At 37.1% G+C, this 19,092-nt stretch overlaps 1 protein-coding gene across 2 annotated transcripts in view; it reads right to left on the bottom strand.

Annotated features, from left to right (window-relative positions):
* Positions 1-19,092, bottom strand: part of THEMIS (thymocyte selection associated) — a 220,509-nt gene that overhangs the window by 57,620 nt on the left and 143,797 nt on the right. The gene's annotated exons all lie outside the window — the stretch shown is intronic.

Raw genomic sequence — 19,092 nt, 5'->3', positions numbered from 1 at the left:
TAAAAGAATAAAATACTGAGTAGCAGTGCAATTTGTAGTGTTTTGACATAATCATCAAATGAATTCAAGAAGTGAGCTTAATCATGGTTGTTCATTTCTTAGTTGTTTTTTTTTTTAAATCAGGGACCATCAAGTTACTTTGAGCTCCCCCAAAGCCTGCTTCTGCAGCCCATTTTTCTAACTGCTAACAAAAAAATGCCACTTCCCTCAGTCTTGTTTCAAGGATTTCTGATGAGAAAACTATAACCTCTTCAACTATGGGCCTACGTAAGGGCCTTTCTGCCAATGCATAGAGGATGCCAGTAAAAGCAATAAGAGTACTATACTCACACATAATAATCACACCCCTAGTTTAGAGTGGAGAAAATCAGGGGAGAAAATTCCACTGGAGATTGTAATATATCTAGTGTTGCAATTGTCAAATTGGTCATGACAATTGACAAGGCACATAGGAACATGGTTAACTATAAGTAATCTTTGCCCTTTGGGTAATAGCTGTACTCTTTTGAATTGAAAAAACCAGAAATAAAGAATATCACTATCGCATAAACCATCACAAGATTAACCTAGGTCTGCTCTCTTAAACTCAATGTTAGCATGTTTCTCCTCTTGCTAGATGAATGAAAGAGGACATGGGCCAAGGAACTATTAAGCTATTTGGGGGAAATGAAATTGGAATGGAAAAAGGATAAAAAAATGACTTTATTCAAGCTAGTCAGTGATCTTATGCTTTTGAAGATGATAATTGTGTCCCATTCTTTAATATAGATGGTCAAGGTCTCAGGAGGTATTATGCTCCAGAGAGATGCTGACATTGGTGACATTGGTAGGAATATTGGCTTAATTCTGGTTCACAATATCTTACCCTTTCCATTTCCCCACTCAGACTTCATACTCAAATATTTATTTGTCTAGATGCCCTTGAGTTTTCTGAGAACCATGTTCTAAAGGTTAAGATAACTATATAAATTTATACACCAAATCTACTTCCTCATTTCCTTTTTAGTGATTTGAAATCTCCAAATGTCATTTTTATCTTCTAACTTCATTTCAAAGAGGCACAAAAGGGATAAAAAATATTGACTATGAACACAAGAGCTTCATGTAATCTCTAATACATTATAAACCCAGGACAGCATATGCTCTGAAGCTAATCTTTCAACACCATTTGCACTGGCAATTTGGGTCCCCAGACCATGGCTATTATATATCTCCTCAGGAGTCTAGAGTTAACGCTGAAATGTTAGAGATGTCTTCATCATACTATAGCTCATGAGTACCCACCAGACTCCTTCCCACCATAATTGTCAAGGGATATACATTAGTCAGTCAATTAGTTGTTAGCAATTTTCTTTTAAACTAGTATATGTCAAAGACAGTTGGTAGAAAACCTTTTCCAAAAGTCTATGCAGTGGAAGTTAAATGGCTCAGTGGGTAGAGTATAAGACCTAGAGTTAGGAAGACCTGAGTTCAAAATCAGACCCAGATACTTACTAGCTATGTGATGCTGGGCAAGTCATTTAAACCTGTTTGCCTCAGTTTCCTCATCTATGAAAATGAGCTGGAAAAGGAAATGGCAAAGCACTCCAGTATCTCTGCCAAGAAAAATCCAGATAGGGAAACAAACAGTTGTATATGACAGAAACAACTGAACAACATCAACAATAAATTCTGTGAACACATTGTTACATAGGCACATATGGAGACCAAGAGAGTGTAGGCAAAGGGGTAACTCACAGCATTTGAAAATTCTTTTGCTGGAGTCCTTAACATGTTCCCCTTACATATGATGTGACTTTTTTTCTGGACTTTTTGTAGAGTTTTGAAACCATCTTTCTCAGCATAAAATACTGGATCTGATGGATTCTAATTGTCTGACAAATGGAAGATACTCAGTTTTCTCACATAGCTTTATTTGAGGAGGATTGTTAGATATGGAGAAGTTAGCTGTCTCAAGATGATTGTAAAGATGCTCACAACTGCTTTCTATGTTTCTGCTGGCCTGAGAATCTTCATGGGGTGAGCCATACCAGAAGTTTGTTCTACACACATCTGGATTTCTTTTTGAGCTGAAGAATCTACCCTTTCAGGAGAGATTGGTAGCTAAACAGGAAGTCTAGAGGCTCACGTGTGAAGGGCATTTGATACAAGCTTAAGTTTGAATTTCTCTGGAGTACTTTCTCCATTCCGAGTTCATATCTCAGGCATATTCTCAGGCTTGAGTGATATGTGTGGGTAGGGGCAAGCTCCCAGGCTGCATACATTTTCACAATAATTTCTCATCCCTTTCATAACTAAACTTCCAGAAAAAGTCTATACTTATTGCTTACATTTACTCTCTTCCCAAACATCTCAGAGATTCCTTGCAATTTAATTGAGCTTCTGACCTACCTACTGCACTGAAACTCCTTTCTCTAAGATTAGCAAATATTGTTTTTAATTGTTAAATCCAATGACTTTTTGTTAGTCCTCTCCCTTCTTAATCTCTCCATAGTGTTTGTTGCTTTTGATTCCTCCTTGTCCCAGCTAGGCTCTCCTCTCTGAGTTTTGTGATATTCTTCTCTTGGTTTTCTTCTAACCTGTGAGATCATTCCCTCTCAGTCTCTTTTGCGGGATCACCATCAATGTCTAAAACCTAATCTCAGGATACCTCTTCTTTTCTCTCTAACATGCTCTCTCTTGGTGATGTCCTTCAGCTCCCATGGATTTAATTATGATCACCAAAAAGAAGACTCCAAAAAACTATATTTCCAGCCCTATTCTCTGTACTGAATTCTCAGCTTACGTCATCAACTACCTGTTAGATATTTCCACCTAGATTTCCTGATCAAACTCAACACATCCAAAATGGAATTTTCTTCTTTTTAAAGTCCACCCCTCCTCAAAACTTCCATATTTCTGCTCCACCAAATGTCTTCCCAGGAATCCAGATGAGAAAACGTAGTATCATCCTTGTTCTCTCTCTCACCTCCCTCCCCAATGCCTAATCAGTTGTTAAGTCTTGTGATTCCTATCCTATCTACACAACTTCTCTCAAATCTTGCCCCTTCTCTCCATTTACACATCCATCAGCTTTACTTCAGACCCTTATGACTTCTTACTGGGACCATAGCAAAGCCTTCCGCTTGGCATCCCATTGTCTTATCAAACCAGTCCTCCACACAACTTCCATGATAACCTTCCTAAAGCACAAGTATGATAATATTACTACTTTGTTCAAGAAACTTCAATGGGTCCTTATGATCTTTAGAATAAAATAAAAACTCCTCAGCTTGACATTTAAAACCATTTGCAATCTGTCTCCACTCTATCTATCTTTCCAGGCTTATTATATATTACTGCCCTTCCTATACACTATGTTTCAGCCTAAATAGCCTGTTTGATGTTCCCTAAACTCAACACTTCTTTTACCTCCATGCTTTATATCTTTTGAAATGCATGCTCTCCTTCCCCACCTGTACCTTTTAGAATCCCTACCTTTCTTCAAGGCTTGGGTCATATACCACTTCCTATGAGATACCTTTTGTGATCCACTTAGTTGTTAAAAGGTAACTACCCCCTCTTCAAATGGTCATACATAACTTATCTGTATAGATATTGTATTCTACCACGAGAATAAACTCTTTAAAGATCTGGAAGTATTTTTTCATTTTATATTTGTAATGTTTATTAGAATCCAATGGATTGGAGATAGGAGTAAAGTCAAGGAAAGGATATTTTTGCTGCTTATTTGTCTTTCAGAGTGGGGACATCTGAATATGTTCATAGACAGAAATGAAGGTTTGAAGAAGAAAGTAAAAAAGGATGATGGAGTAAGATCTTGGTGGACACAGAGGAAATGGTATCAAAGGCACAAGATTAGGAGTTGGCCTTGGTCATGAGGAAGGCTACCTCTTCCTTTGGTATGATGGGTAAGGAAAAATATTTAGGTTTTGTGTTGTTGAAGAGGGGACACAGGGTTCTTACCCATATACTGAATGTTGCCTAAATCAAATGGACCCAGGATTAGGATATCACGGTTCTACAGGAGTTGTTATGGTTTAAGTGTTGTTGTTATAATGTTACTCACCTGAATAACCCAAATGATGACTTGACCTATTAGAAATATAACAAAGTCTGCTCCTCCCCTTGTTGTTGAGTTATTTCAGCTGTGTCTGACTCTTTGTGGCCCCATTTGGGGTTTTCTTAGCAAAAATACAGGAGCGGCTTGCATTTCCTTCTCCAGCTCATTTTACAGATGAGGAAACTGAGGCAAACAGGGCTAAGTGACTTGCCCAAGGTCACACAGCTAGTAAGTGTCTGGGGCTAGATTTGAACTCAGATCCTCCTGACTCCAGAGCTGGCCACTCTATCTACTGTGCCACCTAGCTGTCTTGTAATAAAGTTGCCTCCTTCCCTATCTCGGCAAAATCTGAACTTCCTTTCCTAGGTAGTAAACACATCTTGACATGAAGCTACAATGTGTCTTTATTATATATGGCATATCAATCAACAATGATTTATCTCATGTTTACTATTAACAACTGGCTTTCGAGTTGGGAGGGTGGGGGAAGTACAAATGACACACTTTTAATTTAATCTGCATTATTAACATTTTCTCTTCCACTATCAGTCTAGATAATCAACAAAAAGATAAGTCAAGTCCTGATTTGTAATGTTTTCCACTTTCCAAGAAAATGTAATGATTGGTTCTCCCAAGCTGGTACAAGCTGGCTCTAGCACACCCCTTGCTGTTGGTATACTGTTGCTCTTCTCTCCCCTAAACACTTATGTCTAACTACACACACACACACACACACACACACACACACACACACACACTCACGCACATACACACAAACACACAGAGCCATACACATAAGTATGTGTGCACTTTATACAATTTAGTTGCACCTATAGTTTTCTCTCATGAATGGATTACATGCTGCTCAGAGGAAGAAACACTTTCTTTTATATATTTGGAGAAGTATCAGTTATACTTTCAAGTGCATTAAAAATGTCAAATAACATTGTTTGTATTCCTAGGACTCATCCTCTTGTCCCTCCTAACAGAGAAATGCCATGCTGTGTTTCTGGATCTGTTAACTACTCCTGGCACTTCTCTCTCCACTTCCCTCTTTCAACCCACTAAGTTGTTCCAACTTCAAAGTGTGAACATTTTTGCTATATCAGCAATTTTGTAGCCTGCAGATCTGAAGGGAGGAGTTGGCAGCCCTAAAAAGAGAGCATACTTTCCAATGAAAACAATAGAATGGGGGAGGGAAAAAAAGACAAGGGAATTCACTGTTGCTGAATTAATAAGACCCTGTTCAGAAAAGGCTTTTTAAAAGGCATGAGATTGTAATTTCTAAATCTAGAATATTAATTAACATATAACACAATTATCTGTTGAACCATCTATTTATATAAACAGAAAATTATTCAGGTCAGTGATTTAAACAGTTCCAAATATTAAAAATATTTTGATATAAAAATCCTGAAGTTATGCAGCGTCCATCTGGAGACAGTTCAAAGATAAATGCAGAAGGCTTGCTTTCTATTTATCAGATTGGCATCACTTTCCACTAACAGGTTCCATTCCTTATGCTAGCATTGGTCCCAACTCATGCAACACTTTCTTCCTTTCATACAGTCCTTATAGCAGGACCTTTCAACCTCAGGCCACACACATGTTCAATCAATTCAGTTGAACAAAAATAGGCAATTGATTTTCAATGCATCAGCAGTAACTGGAAATGATTTCCATCTATATTGCAGGATATGCTTTGGTTACTCTCTAAATTCTGCTGGATGGACTATCTTACTCCAGAAGCGGGTGGTCACACTGACTATATCTGAAAGTGGGATTGGATTTCTCTCAGATGCATTCTGAAAGTAAAAACAAGAAGTTCAATGAGGAGAAAACAGATTGGAACAAAACAAGCATTATTTTTCAGTGGCATATGGAACCTGTCAAGTCATTCATTGGAGGAGATTCATTCTCAAGCAAAGAGGGCACATAGCTTAGTTTGTTCTGTGTTGTCGTCACTATTGACCAAATACACTGTTTCAAATGGGTTAGGTTATTTGGGTCAAGAAAGTTTCATTTCTGTGTTATCAGATATAGGACCTTAAAGATTATGCTAGGAATCTTCAGAAATGATCAGTTTCATGTTGGAAAGTAGAATTTTAAATGACTTTAAGTAATTTCACCATTATTGTTGGATAGAGGAATTATGAAGGAGATAGTATGCTAGGCTTGGAGTCAGAAAGGTCTGTGTTTGAATTCCAACTCTGGCACTTACTAGGTGTGTGACCATGGATAAGCCATGTAAGTCCTCTGAGCCTCAAGTGGCTCTCTGAGATTTTAAGTATTATCATATCTAGCGATAACTTAATGCCTAAATTTGTATACTTTGAAAACTCAACAGTTTTTTAAGGAATAGTCTTTGGTCCTAAACCATTTTCTCTTTTTATTGAAAATGAATTTAAAGACCATGTTCTAGACTCTGACTCCAGAAATAACCTAGATCTGTTTTCTAAATAGAATACCTTATATAATGTTGTGCATTTGTAAAGTTTACAGCTAACACTTTCAGCTAAATATCAAATTAAATATTCTTAAGATTAGATATAGTCTGCTATAATAGAATCATCAAACTTTAGAATTTAAATGGACCTCAAAGGTCATCTAGTTCAACCCATACCTGAGTCAGAATCCCCTTTGTGTAGGCCAATGTTGGGAAACCCAAAGCAGCCCACTTCACTTTCAAAACAATCTCATTTTTAGGAAAGGTAAGACTGCTCAAAGTCTAAATTTGTTGCCAGCTACAAGTAAGCAGGTAAAAGACAGGAGTCTTGGTCAAAGGATTTGTGGTAGGAGATGCTAAGTTCTTTGTGGCTTCCACATTTTCATAAGTGATCTAGAAGATCTTGTTGCCTTAGACCATAAGTTCCCAAAGTAAGTGATACTACACTCTGGGGGCAATAGAATGATCTGGAGGTGAGGATAGTAGCCTCAGGTGCAATTGTGAGGTGTTGAATAAAAATAAGGGGGTGGTGGAAGCATAAAGAAAGAAGAGAAAAGAGAATTTTGGAAAACTATTCTTGCATGTTTTATCTGTTGTGTGACAGAATTAAAATTGTAGCAATTACATTATTTTCCAAATAAACATATAAAATGCAAGCTATAATCAATCAGTGGTCAAGTCTGCCGACAGGTCTTAATAAGCAAGTGTTGGCAGGCAAGTATATCATACATTGTCAAGAAGTCCAGCATGCATCGGCAGGAATGTGTGCTTGTAATGACTTGTTTATAATAGGATACTATGTGGTTACATGACACAATATCATATCATCAAAATTTCAATGCAGGAAAAAATCCCACAAATTTACAATAAATTGTTAAATTTAAGATGTGTCATTTAAAAAATTATATATTTTTTGAAATGATGTAAATTTCAAAAAAAAAATATTAAAGGGTTAAAGAAAGTAGATTTCTGGGGTTGCTGAGTAATTTTTTTTAAAAGGGGGCAACAGGCCAAATAAGTTTGGGAATCTTTGTCTTAGACTAACACAGGCTTTTGTGGTTAGTTGGAGTGCAGCCTCCCAAAACTGTTTGAATGAAAATGCAGGTCGACAATCAGGAATTGAGTAAAGGGGCCTTTCTAAATCTAAATTAGAAACTTGGAACAATAACACTGAGTCAGATACCATAAGGAAATGAGCACAAAAGAAAGACTAAATGCTTGAGCGTTCTATTTAACTAATCGACTGGTCTGTATTCTGTGACTCTGGGCACATCTCTTTTGTGGAGAGAAAGTTTTGAGTGTGAATGTCTGTCTTTCTCAGGAAAAAAGTTAAGGCTTAGCATCTTGATTATGAGATACAGACAGAGACAGAAAGACAGAGAGAGAGAATTGTGGCTTTTTATGAGAAAGTGGCAGACCTTCAACAGAAAAGTACCACTGAGAACAGTCCGGGAGAGAGAGAGAAACACAGAGAGACAGAGAGAGAAGAAAGTGTTCTTCAGCTTTCCTCTGAGTCTGTCAGCAATCTAACTAGAGGTGGATAGCACATTTCATCATGAAATATAAGTGGAGGGACCAAAGAAATGAATGATGCCTAGTAACAGAGCTGTGAAGCCTAGTGGTGAACAGTGGAGTCACACTCCTAGAAGAGATCAAGTTCAGTGGCATCATTGTCACCCACTGGGGGAAGTAGTCCCATTAGTGACATGAAATCCAGAAAGCATGATATCACCATAAGACATCAGTGTTCAACAAAATTAGAGGTGTGATTTTTCCCCATCTATAACATGTGATTGACACACAGGTTCCATATAGGTATGCTCCCAGAAACTTGTACCCCAGCCACATGGGATCTACATTTGCATCCACTCTTTCCACTGATTACATATTTTGGGGAGAGGGCACCTCATGGTTTTGACAGGAATGTTCTATTGCTGCTGTTCTTATTATACTCTTTTATTAAAGGTCTTTGTTTTTAATTAATTATTTCTTCTAGTTGATTAAGAAAAGTAAACACATTGACAGACACAATGAAAACCATTCTTGAGAGGAGGCATATAAACAGAGTGTTTTGAATCTGAGGCAGATTTTTTTGAGAGACTAATGCTTGAGAAGGGAACTAGATAAGTATTACTCGGACTGAAGAGAAATTTGACTTTTTTTTAACAATTTTATCCATTGATCCTAGTCTCACCCTATGTGGACAAATAGGAAAATTTAATCTCTCATCTACATAAAAACTTTTAAAATACTAAAAAATAACTATCAATTCATTTAATTAAGCAAGGATTTTTTAAGACCTAGAGTACAATAGGGCATTGTGTTAGGTGCTAGTGGAAAATGAAAAAAATTGGATTAAATCTAGTCCCTGCCCTCATGGAGTTCATATTCTAATAAAGGTTAATAGTTCACCAGCATTTATACAGTTTTATCAATCAAGGATAATGTTTTATAATTATTATTTTAATCTAAATCCAATTTTTAAATGGATGACTTCCAGCTAAATGGCATGCAATGATCATTTCCTTACTCCTTAACTCATACAGAAAACATTTTGGCCTTTGGCTCATTTCCAGGAGTAAAATCCTCTTGCTTTAAAACTATGCAACACCCAGTTTCCTCCTCCTCCCCAATGCTATCAGACACATTTGAAAGGTAAGATTTTTGCTTCTCAGAAAACAAATACCAATATTCTAAAAGTTCTTTACTACAAATGAAATAAATCCTTATGTACGTTAATGAGTACATTTATTCTTTCAAAAAGTCTGAAAAGAAAATTATTGAAATACCAATTCTCTCCTAAAGATGAGAATACCATCATAAGGATAGCTCATTCAACATAAAATCACAATCCCCTGAAGTCTTCAAGAAATTCAGAGACAACTTGGTATAATGGGGATCAAGTTAGATATTGAGTCACAAAGCCCGAATATGAATCCCAACTCCGTCACTTACTACTGAGTATCCTTGGGCAAGTCACTTGACTTTTTTATAGCCATAAATCTGTAATCTTAGGAAATTCTAAGACTGGGGTGGAAAAGTACACTTTCATTGATTAGGGTAAGCCCTGTTCTTTTAGTTGTCATTTACATCACGTGAAACTAAGTTATATTAGTAATAATAATGAATCTTTATATAATGTTTTAAGTTTACAGTCTCTCTTTTGATCCTCACTTATGAGGTTAAGTCCTGTGAATATTCTATCCCCATTTTACGTATCTGTCAGCTAATAAGCATTTATTAAGTGTCTACTATAAATCAGGCACTGTGCTAACTACTGGTGATTCAAAATGAGGCAAAAAAAACCTGTTCCAGCCTTGGAGGAGTTCATAATCTATTGAAAGTGACAACATGAAAATTAAATACGTACGAACAAGCTATTTACAGGATAAATAGGAAATAATTAACTGAGAGAAGGCACTAGAATTATGAGGGTTTGGGAAAGATTTCCTGTAGAAGATGAAAATTTGGTCAGGATTTGAAGAAAGGCAGAGGCAGAGATAAGGAAGGAGAACATTCCAAGCATGGGGGATAGTCAGAGAAAATGCCTGGAGCTGAAAGAGAGAGCACCTTTTTCTTGGAACAGCAAGAAGGCAAGAATCACTGGATCAAAGATTAAGTCGTGAGGATTAAGCTATACAAAGACTAGAAAGATGTGGGGGTGCGGGTGGGGTGCTAGGTTATAAGTAGCTTTGAATATTAAATAGAGGATTTTGTATTGGATCCTAGAGGTGATAGGGAGTCACTGGACTTTATTTAGTACATTTTTTTTAATCCAAATATAAGACATAGGAAATCATAGGGATAGAGACTGAATCTACTAGTGATTTCATTGGTATGGGGAAATCCCAAATGAGGCATCTCCCTTTACCAATCCAAGCTGGTGTCTTCTGTGAAACTTAGAGTCATCCAGATTATTAGTGTCAAATTCAAATAGAAACCAATTGCTTCACTTGGGAGTGTTGTGGGCAAGGGCTACATGCTTGACTTCTCTGGTCTAGAGTATTGAGAGGCTAAGTAAATTATCCAAGGTGTATTAGATAGATTAAATACAGCCAGTGTGCATTAGAAATGAAACTGGAACACAAGTCTCCTTGGCTCCAATGCCAGCTCTCTATACACCATGGCACATTATATCTCATTCACATTATATTTTGTTTTACTGTATCTGGCACAGCATTCTACCCTACTGAGATCTTTTGGGATATTCAATATCATTCAGTGTACTACCTATCCCTCCTAATGTTGTGGCATCTGGAAATTGGGTAAGTATCCCATCTGTTTCTTTGTCCAAGGCATTGATAAAAATTTTAAAATGACAGAGGATCCCACCTCTGTCCCTGGGACCCTCCACTGGAAAGCTCCTATAAAGACATTGAACCACTGGTGACTACATTTTCAATCTTACTATTCAACCAGTTCTGAATCCACTTTAGTGAACTATAACCTAGCTCATTTTTTCTCCAACTTTTTCATATCACTATGTAGGGGCACAAGCATGAGAGATTTTAGCAAATATTTTGCAAAAATCTATGCGAACTATATCAATAGCACTTCCTAGATCTCCCAGGATAGTAGTCTGCCAAAGGGGAAAAAAAAGGAATGAGGTGTGAACTGTTCCTCATGAAACCATGACAATTCTTTGTGCAAACCACTTCCTTTTCTTGATGTCCACCAACTATCCCTTTAATAATATTTTCTAGAATTTTTTGAGGAATCAAAACATTTGGTCTGTAGTTTACAAGCTGATTTTTTTTTCAAAATTAACAATTATCTTTCTTCCTAAGATGTCCTAAGTCCTAAGATGTCTCTCCTCTTCTCCACAGCCTTTCAAAGGTCATTGATAGTGACTGAGCCATCAACTTAGCAGATCATTAAAGATCCTGAGATAAAGTTCACCCGGGGCAGTTGTTGTTGTCCAGTCTTTTTAGTTATGCTCAACTTTCTTCTTAACCACATTTTGGGGGGTTTTCTTGGCAAAAATACTGTAGTAGTTTATGATTTTCCTCTCTAGCTCATTTTACAGATGAGGAATTGAGGCAAACAGGGTTAAATGACATACCCAGGGTCACATAGCTATTAAGTAAGCTACTGAGGCCAGATTTGAACTCATGAAGACGAGTCTTCCTGATTCCAAGCCCAGTGCTCTGTCCACCAGCTGCCCAGGGAGGGGGACAGATAGGTACTCTAATAAAATCTACATATTTATCTTGAGTATTAACTCCCTTATGACAATTTTTGTCCTTTCCTTTCCAGACCAAACATCATAATGTTTGGAAGAGAAAACAGTAGTAAAACAAAAGTTTGGTAGTTCTGCTTTCCCTCTTTCACCAGTTTGTCATAAATCTCACACCACACAAAGATTCTATCCTTTGCTTTGATCTTCTTTTTTCCCCTCTAAATAGATTTTTTGAAATATTCTTTGTAACCCTAATCTTTTCTTGCTAGCCTCATCTCATTGTCATCTTGAGCACTCCTTATAGTATTCTTAAAGTACCGTGCCACACTTTTATTCTGGCCTTCAATTCTCTGACCTCCTTTCCATTTTCTATATGTTTTTTTTAAAATCTAAGATGGAATCAGGTGATCATCCAGAAGGCAGAGTAGTTATTTTCAATATAACCTCCTCTGAGTCCAAAAACCTAAAACAAAATAAATTTGTCAAATCTGGCTGAGGCACAAATAGTTATAATAGAGGATTAGTGTAAAGTACAAATCTTACTGATTTGCTTTCTGTGTATATTGTAATAAGGAGAAAAACAATGACACAATTAAAAGAAAAATGCTCAATTGCACAGTTGTGATTCTATTGGTCTGGAGTATGGGCTCTTAATCTTTTTGTGTACTGATATCAGTCTTTTGAAGCCTATGGACAGCTGCTCAGTATAATGTTTTTCTTTTTGTGGTGGGAGTGGGGTGGAGTCATGGGGCACAGAAGAGGTTTTGACTCAGAATTGAATGAAATGCTATATTTTAGTTAGAGGTTAGTGAAAAAGATGTAATATTTTTTCTATCCAAGTTCAAACACCCCTCAAAATCTATTCATAGAACCCTTTGGCATCCATAGAAGCCAGGTCAAGGACCCCTGGAAAATGATTCACTGAATGTGCTATATATTTAACCTGGAATAACTGACAGACAGCTAGTCTGTCAAGTTAGGATGTGATCAGTGTCCATATCTATCTATCTATCGATCTATCTATCTATATCTATATCTATTTATCATACCAAATGTTATGGATAACTTCATAAAATGGGAAGGTTTGGAGAGACTTTGAATTGTTCTGAACATGTAAGATTTCTTTTATAATCAAGTTCTCATTATTTTAATACTACTAGTACTTTGCATTTTTTTAAAGGTCCTTTTAAAAGACTTTAGTGATTTTACTAAGGTTTTATTTAGAGAGAAAGTTTTCACCACTAAAGTCCCACTTTGTTAGCTACCTGATCATGATACAAAGGCAACTCTGAGTTCTTGCCTTCTAAGAAAGTAAAATATAGGCCCTGGGTTTGGGGTCCTAATAAGCTGCAAAGTCTTCAGGTATGGACCCAGTAATGTTTATTGTCTACATGTCCGTTGTTCAAGCATTAACCTAGATAAGTATGGACAGGTTCATCATCAGAAAGCTGACCACCAGGTGACTTTTTTTTACCCACATCAAGTCATGAAACCCTAAATAATGAAATGATCTCCATTTGTAGAAGGAATACTCAACATCAGTCTAACAACAAGCTTTTACTAAGGACCTACTGAATGCTTGGCACTGTGCTCTGTAATGGGGACACAATGACAAATATTATGTAGGCTTTGCCTTCAAGGAACTTATAGCCTAGCCAGGGAAGATATATACACATATGATTATAGATAGATACAAAATATATGCTAAGTATTTACAAGGTGATATTAAGGGAAAGGCTTTACAAGCTAGGGGGATCAGTACAGACATGGAAGATGGAATGTTGTGTATTAAGGGAGAGTAATACATAATAAGGCTGGAAATTATAGATCTTTAGAAGTATTGAAGTATAAAGGCTTCTACTACAGAGAAAAAAATGGAGGCAGATTATAATTAGTAGAGCTAGTTCTGATAGTAAACATTTCCAAAAGAAGTATAGGAATGTATCAACTGTATAGGACTAAAGAATTCCAGAAAACATTTTTGGCTCTTCACTCCATTTCCTTTCCTTGATATGGCTACTCTGCTTCTAATATGATTACTCTGATTACTCCATCATACCTCCATGTCATCAGGTACCTTTCCTGGCCCTTCTTGCTCCTTCCCCACCATTCCTATCATTCCCCCTGTCCCTTGCACTATATCTTTTCGCATTTGTATCCCCATTGGTTACCAGAGTGCCTGGTACATCGTATGCACTCAACAAATGTTTACTGACTTGTGACTATTGAAATAACAAATGAAATAACTTTTCTTAAAAGCATCTATAAATAGCTAAATCTATCACTTAATTTGAAGTAGGAAGTCTCAGAAGGAAGCCAAAGGATTGTTTTACATGTTAGAGAGTTTTAAGAGCTATGATATATATATAAATCTATAAGAAAGTCATGGCTAAAGATTGAACACTAGATAATATCCCAAGTAAAGAATTAGCACTCTCTCTCATTTTGCTTTTTATTCTTAAGGTTAATTGTTTGGTTATAGAATGACATCTGCCTTGATTAGTACCATTAGCACATGAAAGAGCATTTGATGAGCTGGGATGAAATGAAAGACTTATGGAAATGATTTCAAAGTTTATAGATTGCATAATCATTGGCAATTTTTTTTCCACATCAAGTACTTGGAGTTCTTAGTAATCAAAAGCAGCCACTGGCTTAATGCTTTAGCATCATGGCCCTGGTCATTTCTCAGGACCTCGCAAACAGTACCAATATTAGGCAAAACTGAAGCAGATGAAGTTAAATTATCAGAACCCCTGCCTTTCCCCTTTTGAGCTCCTTCCCTCTGAAGCATCTACTTTCTCTCTCCATCTCTACACAACCATATATTTGTGCCCTCTTCTCCCTCTCCTTTTATCAAAACTTACTTTCAGCCACTGATACTTCATATCTTAACATGAATATAAGTGTGTATGTGGCATTGCATTTCAGGACTTATTTCTAATTCACTTATAAAAGGCATTGCTTCACCTTCAAGGAATCTTAGATTTTAGCAAGCAAGTAAAGATGATTTAGGGGCTTGGGAGACCGACACCAAACACCTCCAATATTCATGTACTAACAATTTTGTAGTTTAAAATCACCTTACACTGTTTCAGCTCAACTTATAGCCCATAGAGGGCAATATAACATGTCAAATACACTATGGCATTAGACACCAACTGCTATGATGATGCCAAAGAGTACTAACCAGTGAAAATGAAGTAGAAACAATTTCATTTGCCTATATCTCAAGGTGCTCACAAGGTTCTACCAGCATCATTTTTAAGGACACAGAGGACCTTGTTTATGGGGATCTCAAAAGTGTTTCATGGTCATTGAAGTAAACCTATCCTTCCCTCTTTCCCAAATCTCCACAACCTTTTATGTCTTAGAAAAGTAGAACACTAACCATTTCTATTTGTTGTCCAATGTCATGCAATTTTGTAATCTGTTTGTCCTTCAGAACTGATGACAAGACACAACGATTGGAAACCTACTATCTTCATGAAGTATTTCTGGCCTTTAAAATCCATCAAAGAGAATCTGCATTTGCTCCATCAAGGGAATTGTCTAGAGTCAACTTATCAATCAATCAATAAACATTTACTAAGCACCTATTTTGTGTCATTTACTGTGCTGAGTGCTGGGGATACAAAAAGAGGCAAAAGACAATCCTTTCCCTCAAGGAGCTCACATTCTAATGGGGAAGACAACATGCAAACAGTTATATTTGAAGCAAGCTATATAGAGGGTGGGTAAAATGGATCATTTAAAGGAAGACAAGAAGAGGTATTTATGAAGTAGAATACAAAACAGCAAAAGCCAGTTTTTAGCTCTTGGGAACTTTGGACCTTAATCATTGCTTTTAATCTGTGGAAACGTTTTTCAAAGAAGTCACAATGCTGCTGTGAGTGCTGAAAGCCAAGTGCTATTCACCAGATGAACAACAGCCATCCTTGTGGTTTTCAGTGATCTGATAGCATGAAGGGCTCAAAGTCTTCAGCAGCATTTTGTTATCTCTGAATTCTTTCATGTTGACAATGCTCAGGTAGAAAACGATCTCTGTGTCAATGGCATTGTTATTTATTGGCATTAAAAAGAATCACTCTTCTCCTCCCCCCCTCCCCACTAAATAGGTTTTCCCTAGAGATTCATTGAGCGCTACTCTATCTGCTTGGAGGTAGCCCATGGAGAGGCCCTGAGTATTAGTAAGATTTACAAATCTCTCTGAAGAGGAACTAGCTTCTGAAACACAGAAGCTGCCAGAACCAGAGCTCTATTATGAAAAGAAGATTGTAGCAATGCAGCCCCAGTGACTATTGCAAGTGTTGAAACTTGGCAAAGACACAAGTGAAACAGCACTCATGAGTAGCTTTCCAATTTAAAAAAAAATTAAGTACATGCATAATCTAGTGGAGTGTCTGGACTGCAACAGCCTAAACAGAATGTGGGATTCAAATTGCATTCACAGTAAATGGCTCAAGGAATTGTTGAGCAAGTAAAATGGCAATCTGTAGCTCAGAGCCTGCTCTCCAAAGAGAATGTTCTTCGCAAGGGCATGGTTTGGAATTGTCTAATGAGCAGAAGCAAATAGGAAAAGCAAGACAAAAGGTCCTCTCTAATAACCTTCCCTGTAGAATAAAGAAGAGGGAATAGATGTGTGGATGGGTTTGCTTCTGGAAATAATAAGGTGGTTATTCAAAAAAAAAAGGAGTAGGCCAATCTTTTTGGCTCAATTGAATGCACAAAGAGTGAACATCTGTTCCTGTCAGATGACATTGCCACCGGTTTCAGAGAATATATTTGTCAAGTGAATTTTGTAGATCTCTCTCATATGTTCAATACAACTCAAGTTGCCATCCCCTTTGCACAGCAGTCAGATTTTTCAAAGGTTATTAGTACCTTATGCCAGTAGCCCTTCTGTCCTCCATAAAGCATAAGCTCTTGAAACAGAAATTACAACTACATGACCTTATACATCATTGAACATTTTTCGGGTACCATTTTGTATTGTAGTTTTAGCAAATTACAGATGACTAAGCTCAGTGCAACCCAGAGCTGGCTAAGAGGTTTACTTATATCTATTCCTGAAAGTCATGTGTTTGCTGCTGAATGAAAAGATATGTAGAAAATGGGGAGGAGGAGGGAGAGGAAATCATCCATTATGTTGATTGAACCTGAATTTTCATCTTACAGATTCAAATTGGAAATCCTGAATAAAAGGAAACCCTAGAGCCACTTTGTCTTACAAAACTCTAGGAGATGTGATAGACTGTTACAAAATCCTCTCTCCCCTGAGGCAGGTACAAAGAAAGTAAGGGTTTTTTTGCGTTGCTGAAAACCAGAAAACAGAACTAGGTATATGTGAATATCAGTCAATCATTCAAAAACTTAGTCATAACCACCACCGCCCCACCCCTCCCTGTCCTAGGCTTTTTTCTTAATCGCTCCTGATTTTTTTTATCTTTTAGAAATGATTAAAGATTTCTTCTGCCTGACTAAACCCTCTTTAGCCTTTGCAAAATGATATCCATCACCTGTAAGACAGGTCGTTGGCACAGTGAATGGAGTGCTGAGCCTAGAGTCAGGAAGACCTGAGTTCAAATCCAGCCTCAGGTGCTTACTAGTTATGTGACCCAGGGAAAGTCAGTTATCCTCTGTTTGCCTTAGTTTCCTACCTCCCAGGGCTGTTGTGAGGATCAAATGAGATAATATTTCTAAAGTGCTTAGCACCAGTGCCGGACACACATAATAGATACCTAATAAATGCTTGTTTCCTTCCTGTAGTTAGAACATTTTAATCATAGCTCTTTTAAGATGTGGAATGGACATTAGAGATCATGCAACCCAATCCTTTATACATTATAGATGAAGAGAATTCCTAGGAAGATTGTATGATTTGACCAGCTTCACAAAACCAGTTAGGGTGGGAGTAAGACAAGAATTCAGCTACACTCAGTCCCAGTTTAGAGCCCTTGGAATTACATCAAGGTGATAAGATTTCTGCCTCAAACCTTCCAACTTCCTTTTTGGCAAATCAGTATTTCCTTTAGCATTAATATGTGTGGGGGGACATATGGATATACTTTCCAGTGTCACCTGCAGAGTCAGTAGTGAACATGGAACATTATAAGAGACCTTATCTATTCCAACTCTATTTCACCCATGAGGAAATTGAGGCTCAGATATGCTAAGCAAATTTCCCAAAGTCACATAGTAGGATAAGAATTAAAATTCGGGTCTGCTCTTACTCTATTGACCTTTCCACTGGACTGTGTTGCCTCTGATAGTTTAGCTGCTCATATTTCAAGCATGAATTATAAGAGTAAAAAAATCCTGTGATTTGACATCTTCCTAGTCATTAATTAATAGTTTGATCATAGTTTATCATTATTTAATAATAATATTAGTAACAATATGCTTGTATATTATTAAGTTATCTTATTAAGAATATTAGATGTAATAATATTATTTATTACGGTTTGCTTCCCTGCAAAGCTTCAGGAATTTAGAGAACCATCATCATTCAGGATTATGGCTAGATTCTCTGTGTACTAAAAACAATAAGTCAGAGGATAGACAGTGTTTAATTAAGTGTTTACGAGGTGCTGAGCACTGTGCTAAGCATTGGGGATACAAAGACAAGCAAAATTTTTCTTTGAAAGAAAATCCTTGCCCTCAAGAAGCTTACATTCTAGTTGGCAGGAGGAAGACAACATGTAAAAAGGTACTGAAAAGGTGGGATTTATGGAGGAAGTAGGGAAGGTACCAGAGAGGGTGTGAGGAAGAAATATGGTCTGGAATCTCATGGACTGGTCTGGGTTTGAAAAGAGCTTGTGTGGGTGCCTTCTCAAATAGAGATTCAGAGAGGAACTCAGCAATCAGAGGAAGAGATCTATGGATTGGAGGTGTTGCCGGCATAAGAAGGAGGTAGAAAGGTAATCTGGAATGTCCTGGGCTACTCCTGCCTGGAGGCAGGAGATGCTTCCTCATAATTTAAGCAAGAAGTCTAGCTATTTTGGTGAGGCAATTTGGAAGATGGAACCAAAAATTTTACCTTTAAGCACAATATTAGATCTATAAGGAACTGCTGGGAGTCAACTGAATTCAGTTGAATTATTAACCTCATTTAAAAAACATACTGAAGCCCTAACTTCTTTCCTGTCTTTTGTACCCTAACAAGGAGCTTTTTGGAGATGGACTTCATATTTCTCTATATCCTCCTATAATTAGGCCTTGCACACAGTAGGCACTCACAACACGAACAGATGAGAATACCATAAAATGGCCTCATTTTTAATAACCCACTGCAAGCTTAGAAACATATTCAACAAAGCATCCTCTAAAATAAAAATGTTACTATGGTCTCTGGAAATTTATCTTTCCTCCTCGTATATGTGCCTCACAAGTGGTCTGACTCAT

This window comes from Trichosurus vulpecula, chromosome 7 (genome assembly GCF_011100635.1).
Source record: "Trichosurus vulpecula isolate mTriVul1 chromosome 7, mTriVul1.pri, whole genome shotgun sequence".
Classification (NCBI taxonomy): domain Eukaryota; kingdom Metazoa; phylum Chordata; class Mammalia; order Diprotodontia; family Phalangeridae; genus Trichosurus; species Trichosurus vulpecula.
This window is presented reverse-complemented; position numbering and strand designations above follow the sequence as displayed.